The sequence below is a fragment of the Aegilops tauschii genome, chromosome 2 (genome assembly GCF_002575655.3).
Source record: "Aegilops tauschii subsp. strangulata cultivar AL8/78 chromosome 2, Aet v6.0, whole genome shotgun sequence".
Taxonomy (NCBI): domain Eukaryota; kingdom Viridiplantae; phylum Streptophyta; class Magnoliopsida; order Poales; family Poaceae; genus Aegilops; species Aegilops tauschii.
Window position 1 is genome coordinate 136,521,965 of NC_053036.3, and position 8,952 is coordinate 136,530,916.

Consider the following 8,952-nt stretch of genomic DNA (forward strand, 5'->3'; position numbering starts at 1 on the left):
GCGCCCTCAGCCCAAGCGCGCGGATTTATTACGGCGTCCGGGGGCTGGTTGCTCTTCCCCGGGCAGTTACTGCGCGTGTACGTGCGCACTTATTGCGGGGTAGTGGAACGGGCGTGTGCAGACGATCCCACTTCCCCACTTCCCCACGTTCAAACCGAGGGTTATAAATCGGGGGGGGGGGCAGGGGGCGACGGACATTATTCTCACTCGCGCCCTCCTGTCCCTTTGCTCTCGCTCCGCTCTTTGCAACTGACGCACTGCCGCGCCCGCTGCTCCGAGCAGAACTCCTTCGCCGTCCATCTTCCTTCTTCTTCCTTTGATCATGCCGCTGCCATCGGGCTCCTGGATGGGTTCGAATGTCACCTCCGAGGACATCACCCAACTCCGGGCGATGCGGCGCCTGCCGCGGGAGACGGACGTCGGCGTCCGCCTGCCGCGCGGCGAGCAGAGGCCTCGGCCCGAGGGGCAGGAGCGCGTGGTCTTCCTCACGCACTTCGAGCACGGGTTCGGGCTGCCGGCGAGCACCTTCTTCCGCGCGTTCCTGGAGTTCTTCGGGCTCCAGCCGCATCATCTTGGCGCCGGCGCCATCGTCCAGCTCTCCGGCTTCGTCACCCTCTGTGAGGGGTACCTGGGGGTCGAGCCTACGATCGACCTCTGGGTGCGCTTCTTCTCCTTGAAGCAGCAGGGACCGTCGGCCGGGGAGTTCGCCGATTGCGGCGCCGCCATCATCTCGAAGCGGTCGGGGGCGAATTTCCCCAAGATCCCGCTGGAGGATTCTGCCAAGAAGTGGCAGAACTCCTTCTTCTACGTCCGCAACCTTGGTGCGGATCGCATCAACCTTCCGGCCTTCGCCATCGCACTGCCGCGGGCGAAGACGAACTGGGGCTACTCGCCCAGGCGCCCATCGCAGGAGGTCGTCAATCTCTGCGAGCGGGTGACGGTGATGAGGACGCAGGAGGGGCTCACCGGCACCGACCTCCTCGCCGCGTTCATCATGCGCCGGGTCCTTCCGCTTCAGGGGCGCTCCTGCCTCATCGGCGAAATGGTCGGCCTTCAAGACCCCAACCGCATGGGGTCGACGCGGCTGTCCGCGGAGCAGATCGCGCGCGGCGTGAATGACATCTCCAAGGCCAACCTTGGGGAGGACTGGCGGTTCGGCAAGGCGCCGTACAGCCAGTCGAACCCGGCGCCGCAGGTGAGTGTCTGATCTTCTTACTTTGCTACCGCGCACCTTCTCATCCGTCGTGACGCGACGCGGGGGGTACTTCTGAACATGATTCGGCATCCTTACGCCCGGGCCCCGTCGCAGGTGGCGCCGGTGGCGCCAGAGGAGCCCGCGGCTCATGGCGGGGAGGAGGAGGCTGAGTCCGATGCCGGCGCTGGGCGTCGCGCGGGTAAGTCTCGTGTTTATGTTCATGTGTCTTGAATTGCTGACCGCGGCACGGAACGGTCGGTGCTGACGCCAGTTGTCGGTGTAGTGGCGTTGGGCGGGGGAGGCGGCGACGCGGGCAGAGCCGGGTCCTCGCATGGGGCGGCGCCGGGTCCTCGCATGGGGCGGCGCCGAGCCGTCCGCATGGGAAAGACAGCGTTGCGCCGCGACCCCGGGCCCCGAAGCGCACAGCGGACCCGGCCGGGGCCGGGAGGCCGGCCAGGAGGAAGTGCGGCGGCGGGCACGGGAGGCCAACCCCGGTCCCGGTCTTGGCGGGGTAAGCTTCATCTCTCGTTTGCGCTCAGATTTTTTTCTTGAGCTAGTCTTGTTTATTTTCTGCTCATTCTGTCTTCTTCTCCAGGTCGCCAATCGCGCTGGCGAGGGCGGCGGCGAAAGCTGCGGCCACCGAGGGAGGCGCGTTCCGCAGAAGCCGGTCCGACCTCGCCGACCAGGCCGAGGTGGAAGGACGGGCCGACTCGGACTGGATCCGAACGACGCCGAAGCCTTGGCCTGGCGGGACAGGAACCGGGCCGAGGCGGAGATGGAGGCGGCGTCGGTCCGTGCTTGGACCGACGCGGCGGCGGCATGGGCGCGAGCCGGCGTGGAGCCGGCCTGGCGCGAGATGCCGGAGGGCACGGTGGTGGCGGCGACGGTCTTTGAGCCGTCGTAGGTGAGGGAGCGCGGCCGTGGAGGCCGGGCTGAGGTGGTGATCCCCGACCGGGAGGTCGTGGAGGTGGCGGACGACACCCCGCCGCGGGCCGACATGGTCGAGCGAGCGGGGACTGATGGTGGTGGAGGCGGCGCCATTTTGGAAGAGACGCTGCAGGTGGCGGTGTCGGAGGCGCCGCCGGTTTTGGAGGAGGCACCGCGGGCGGTGGTGGCAGAGGCCACCTCGACAGCTGGGCTGGAGACGGCGAACCAGGGCGTCCCAGCGTCCGGGTCAGAGATGGCGACGCAGGGCGTCCCGGCGTCCGGGTCGTCGTCGGCGCTGGGAGGGGCGTTGGAGGAGGTGCTGGCCGCGTCGCGAGCGGCCAGCGGGGAGTACGCCTTGGTGCCCCGGCAGGGAGGGCGCCGAGCTGCCGTGCTGCAGCCGGCACGGAGCGGGGGCGCCGTTGTCTTCGGGCCTCAGACCCAGGAGGAGGAGGCGCTGGACGCCGTCAGTCGCCGCCTGCGAGGCCGGACGAAACGGCTCGAGGCCTTCGCCCAGGCCGAGGTGGAGCGGACGCGTGACCTGGAGCGCGCCGTTCTGGTAAGTCTTCTTGTAACTTGTTCTTTGTGGGGGCTCGCCAGCGCACCCACTGGGTGTAGCCCCCGAGGTTCGGGCCAACTATGTAGTAGTTGGGTCGAATCTTTAGAGTGTTGGCCTTGTTCTGATTTCTGCTTTCTTCAGCATCTCGATGCCTTCCGGGTCGCCGCCTACAATCGTCTCCCGGGCAAGCACCGGGAGCTCATGGAGCAGCTTGCTGCCAAGGAGGAGGAGCTCTGCATCGGCGCAGGTATTCTTGTGCTCTTTTCTAGTGGGGGCGCGCTAGCGCACCCATTGGGTGTAGCCCCCGAGATTCGGGCCAATTGTGTAACAGTTGGGCCAAATCTTAAGTCTTGCTTTTTTTCTTCTGCTGAGTCCTTCTTTTTCGCAGCCGAGGTGCTGTCCTGGCGGACTCGTCTGCTCCGGGCCGGTCATCACTACGACCGGCTCGTTGCCGACACCGGCCGTCTTGGCGTCGAGGCGGCGCAGGCGGCCGCGGCTCGGCGGTCTCTCGACGAGGCCAACCGGCTGCATGAGCAGCTGGCGGGTCACAAGAGCCGCCTCGAGGCCGAGGTGGAGCTCCTTAAGGCGGAAGCCGCCAAGGTGGCAGAGGTGCAGCAGGCCCTGGTGGAGGCGGACCAGCAGCGCGCGGGACATGGAGGAACTCGCAGCCCTCGAAGGATCCGGACAGCTTCTAGACGAGGAAGCGGTAGCTTGCCATGTTGGAGTCGCGGGCGTCCCATTCGTCGGAGCACTTCTGCACCACCAGGTCCGAGTCGCCGTAGCACAGGATGCGTCGGATGCCGAATTCCTTGGCAAGCCGGAGGCCGTGCACAAGGGCTTCGTACTCGGCGACGTTGTTGGAGGCAGCGAAGTGGATCTGGAGCGCGTAGCGGAGCCGGTCGCCCTTCGGGGATGACAGTACGATGCCGGCCCCCAAGCCGAGTCGCATCTTGGACCCGTCGAAGTGCATGCGCTAATGCGTCGAGTCGGGAGGCGGCGGCAAGTACTGGGTCTTGGTCCAGTCGACGAGAAAGTCGGCCAGGGCTTGAGACTTGATCGCGGTGCGGGGCTCGTAGAGGATGGTGTGGCCGGCTAGCTGAATCACCCACTTGGCAACTCGGCACCCGATGATTTCTCCGATAGGCGCCGTGCTGACCACGGTGACAACGTGCTCTTGGAAATACTGCTTCAGCTTCTTGGTGGTGAAGTACACGCCGTAACACATCTTCTGGTAGTGCGGGTAGTTCTGCTTGGAGATGGAGAGCACCTCGCTCAGGTAGTAGACTGGGCGCTGGACGGCTTGGATCTTGCCCTTCTCTGGTCGCTCTACCACCAGCACCGTGCTGACCGCCCGCGAGGTCGCGGCTATGTAGAGCAACAGCGGCTCCTTGTCGGTCGGCGCGGCTAGGACTGGTGCGGTGGAGAGCATGCGCTTGAGGTCTTGGAAGGCCTCGTCTGCCTTACCGTTCCATTCGAACGGGCTCGTCTTCTTCATCAGCTGGTACAGGGGTAGCGCCCTCTCGCCCAGCCGGCTTAGAAACCGGCTGACCGAGGCCAAGCATCCGGTGAACTTCTGTACATCGCGCAGCCGAGCCGGCTTGCGCATGCGCTCGATGGCCTTGATCTTCTCCGGGTTCGCCTCAATGCCGCGTTCCGAGACGAGGAAGCCGAGTAGCTTTCCGGTCGGGACGCCGAAGACGCATTTTTCCGGGTTAAGCTTGACCTTGTATTCGCGGAGGTTAGCGAATGTTTCCTTCAAATCATCGAGGAGCGTGAGGTGCTGCTTGGTCTTCACCATGATGTCGTCCACGTATACGTGGATATAGCGGCCGAGTTGCGGCAGCAGGCATTTCTGCATGCAGCGCTGGAAGGTGGCGCCGGCGTTCTTCAAGCCGAACGACATGGTGATGTAGCAATACGCCCCAAAGGGCGTGATGAAGGACGTCTTCAGGGCGTCGGCCGGGTCCAGCTTGATCTGGTGGTAGCTGGAGTAAGCGTCCAGGAAGGACAGGAGCTCACACCCGGCGGTCGAGTCGATGACTTGGTCGATCCGCGGGAGGGCGAACGGATCCTTGGGACAGGCCTTGTTGAGGCTGGTGTAGTCGATACACATGCGCCAGGTCTTGTTCTTCTTCAGGACGAGGACTGGATTGGCCAGCCACTCGGGGTGAAACACTTCCATTATGAAGCCGGCCGCCAAAAGCTTGGCGACCTCTTCACCAATGGTTCTTCTCTTCTCTTCGGAAAATCGTCGTAGGGGTTGACGGACAGGCTTGGCGTCCTTGCGGACATGAAGTTTGTGCTCGGCGTACTTCCTCGGGATACCCGGCATGTCCTTGGGGGTCCATGCGAAGATATCCCGATTCTCACGGAGGAAGTCGACGAGCTCGCCTTCCTATTTGCTGTCTAGGCGGGCGCCTATGAAAACGTACTTGCTGCAGCTGGGGTCTTCTGGGTTGAGCTTCACTTTCTTGGTCTCCTTGGAGGGCTTGAAGGCGGCCTCTCCGGCCGGGTCCGGGGTCGGGATCGACGCGGCGGAGGCCTCGCCTGCCAGGGCGACGATCCGGTCGAGCTGGCGCCGCTCCTCGGCAATGACCAGCGACTTGGCCAACTTGGCGTCGTCTCGGGCGCACTCCAGGGACTTGCGGTAATCGCCGGTGATGGTGATGAGGCCCTTGGGACCCGGCATCTTCATCTTCAGGTACGCGTAGTGGGGAACCGCCATGAACTTGGCGAGCGCGGACCGGCCCAGCAACGTGTGATACGCGCTGGACAGATCCACCACCTCAAACCAGATCGGTTCGCGCCGGAAGTGGCAGCTGTCACCGAACAGGACATCTAGCCGGACCCGACCAATGGGGGAGCAGGAGAGGCCGGGCACGATGCCATGGAAGATCGTTCGGGTCGGCTCCAGGTCCTTGGCCTTGAGGCCGAGCTTGGTCATCGTGTCGCGGTAGAGGATGTTGATGCTGCTGCCGCCGTCGATGAGGACCCGGGAGAACTTGCATGTGCGCCGCGCGACGATGGTGGGGTTGAGGACGAGGGCGTAACCACCCGGGCTCGGCATGATTGCCGGGTGATCCTCCCGGGTCCAGGTGATCGGGCGATCCGACCAATGTATGAACTCCGGCTTGGCCGGGACGACGGTGTTCACCTCCTGCCGAAGGAGGCGCTCGCTGCGCTTGTCGTCGCCGAGGCTGGTGAAGACGACGTAGGCCGCATTCTGGTCCGGGTAGGCGTCGTCGCGCATCGCGCCGCCAGCTAGAGGAGGTGGTGGAGGCGGAGGCGGCTGTCCCGCGCATGGAGCCGAAGCCGGAGGGGGCGGGGCGTCGCCCCTCATGATGCGCTTGGTGATGGCGCACTGCCGAAGCGTGTGCATGGAGGGTCTTGCGCCGCTGTGGTGCTTGCAGGGGGCGTCGAGCATCTGCTCGAAGCTCATGGCGGGTTGCCATGCCGTCTTGCCGGTTTGTCGGCGCTTCGCCGCCGGGTCCACCGCGGGCTCGGTGGCCGCGACGAGCCGGTTGTCGTGACGCGGCACCGGCTGGTCGGCCTTGCGCTTGTTGTTCTGGTGATGCTACTGCCGGCTGCTTTCGCCGGTCGGCTTCCGGGGGGGGGGGGGGGACCGGCTTCGCCTTGCCGGCTTCATCCAGCGCCACCTGGATCTTCATGGCGGAGTCGGCGTTGGCGTACTTGTCCGCCGTCACCATGAGCGCGGCCATGGTGGCCGGCTCGGAGCGTAAGAGCTTGTGCTTGAGGAGGGTGCCGTCTCGGCACCCGCTGACGAAGTACTGGATCGCCTGGACTCCATGGACGCCCTCGCAGCTGTTCCGGAGCTCGGGCCAGCGTGCGAGGTACTCGCGACCGGTCTCCGTAGGCCCTTGCACGCACATGGCGAGCTGGCTAGGGCGGCCGGGTCGCTTGTAAGTCCCCGTGAAGTTGCGGACGAAGGCTTCCTCGAAGTCCACCCACGTGTTGATGCTGCCCATCGGCAGGCTGTTCAACCACGTGCGGGCCGACCCTTGGAGCATGAGCGGTGCGTAGCGCACGGCGAGACGACGATTGGCACCGGTGATGCCAATGGCCGTGGTGTAGTCGGTGAGCCAGTCTTCTGGCTTCACCGTCCCGTTGTACTTGGGGGTGTCGCGGGGGAGCATGAATCCTTTGGGGAAGGGCTCCTCCCGGATGCGCGGGCCGAAGCACGCCGGCCCGATAGCGCCGCTCTCCTCCACCTCCATGGAGCGAGCGAGCTGATCGAGGCGGTGGCGAGCGTCGGCGTCGCCGATGGCGCGCGGGCTGAGTCGACTTGCGGCCAGGCCACGGGGGGTCGGGTCGGTTGGAGCCGGACGCCGGCCATGCTGGCCGGGTCCGCGCTGGGTCTCTAGGACAGGCTCGTCGCCCGATCTGCCGGCGGCTGTAGCGGCCGGGTCGCGCCGAGTCCGGGCTCGGCCGGAGTGCGCCTCGCCGGGTGGCGAGGAAGCGGTGTGCAGAAGTTTGCCAGGCCCGCCAAGGCGGGCGGAGCCGGACCCCGCTGGCTTGGCGAGCTGGTTGAGGCGGTCCTGCTGGGTGTTGGCGGCGTGGAGGAGTTCACGCATCCGCCCGATGCGCTCTTTCAGCTCCTCACCCGCGAGCTGGTCCAGGCCGGCTGCGGCTGCCTGGGCAGCGCGCATGTTCTTCGCTGGGGTCTCGTAGACGGTTGGGACGGCGCCGAGGGCCCGACCGATCGCTCCTCCCCGGGCACGCACATCGGCGACCCGGCTTGGCTCGGCTGCGGCGGGCGTGAATCCGTAGGCGGCATCGCGCTCCAGCTGAGCGGCGTCCAGGCGACGCTGAGTGGCGGCGAGCGTCTCGGACAGGTCCAGCATCTGCTGGCGCCTTTCCTCGAGCTGGGTTCAGGCCTCAGCGACGTTGGTGGCGTCGACGTCGGTGCCGATGGGGATGCGGAGGCTCTGCATCGCGGCGCGCAACGGATCGGACGGCTCGATCCGATCCGCTGCGGCCCTGGCTTCGGCAGCCTTCCTCGTCTTGCTCGACGAGGAAGAGGCGCCGTCACCGGTGACGAAGACCTCCACATGGACGTCCATTGTCCCGGCGGAAATGTTGCCGCCGAGGGAGAGGGGAGAGTCGGAGTAGCTGAGCACCTCACTGGGGTACTCGTCGACCGTGAACGCATCGGAGATGCGCAGCACGGCGAAGGAGGCGACAAGCGCGCCGACGATGTCGTCCGCCAGCGCGACGGACTCGTCGGTGTAGGAGAAGGGCCCCGTCTGAAGCATGCTCCCAGCCAGCTCCTTGAGCTGCCCCACGGTGGGCGCCAACTGTCATGGTGGGCGCACGACAGATGCCAAGGGATGGCTAAAGAGAGGAGGAGGCTCGAGGGCGCTGGTGGACTCCAGAGGCGAGGTTGTCATGAGCGGGCGCGGGGCGCCGGACATACCCAGGTTCGGGGCTCTCCGGAGAGATAATACCCCTAGTCCTGCCGAGTGTAGTTGGATGATCGATAGTACAATGTTGCTCCTCGAGCTGTATGGAGGAGGAAGGAAGCTGGCCAAGGCTTGGGCTGCTCCTTCTCTCCGGTGTTGCTGTTTTGTGGCTAGTCCTATGCTTGCTTTTCTCTCGTATGTGTTTTCTGCTTTCCCTCTCGCTCGCCCCCCGAATGATCGTGGGCTCTCGGGGGGTTTTATAGTCCAACCCCCCAGGGGTACAATGGTAATGTTACAAGTCGGTCGGTCCGTATTGTCGGTGTCCGGGGACCCGGGCTGGGTCCCGCTGAGGGCTTGTGGTTCGCCGGGTTCCCCTAGGTGCGGGCCCTGCAAGCCTAGGGGGACTGTGCGCCGTCTTGTCGATCGTCAGGGCGTGGCCGAGTTGAGTCGCATAGAGTGCTCTCCGTCAGGTTGCCGCTTGCTGTCGACAGCGGTGAGGACGGGGGCACTGTAGCCACGCCGGCCCTGGTCAGCGGGTAGGTGAGGGGCACTGTTGCCACGTTCCTGCTGACCAGAGGCATGGGCGGGGCACTGTTGCCTCGGTCATCGTTGATTGAAGTCTCGTCCCCATCATACGGCCTGGATGGGACGGGAGTTGACCCGCGGCTGGATTGCGTAGCACGCCACGGGTGGCGCTGGCTTGTTGAGAAGGCTTTGGCCGTGCCGGGTTCGGCTGTCTTGCGCTAGTCGTTGGGGCCGAGTCGACGTGTCTTGCCGGGTCGGCTAGTCTGGCCGGCTTGCGGGGCTTGGCCGGGTCGAGCGACCCGGCCAAGCGCGTGCCGGTATTGAGGGGC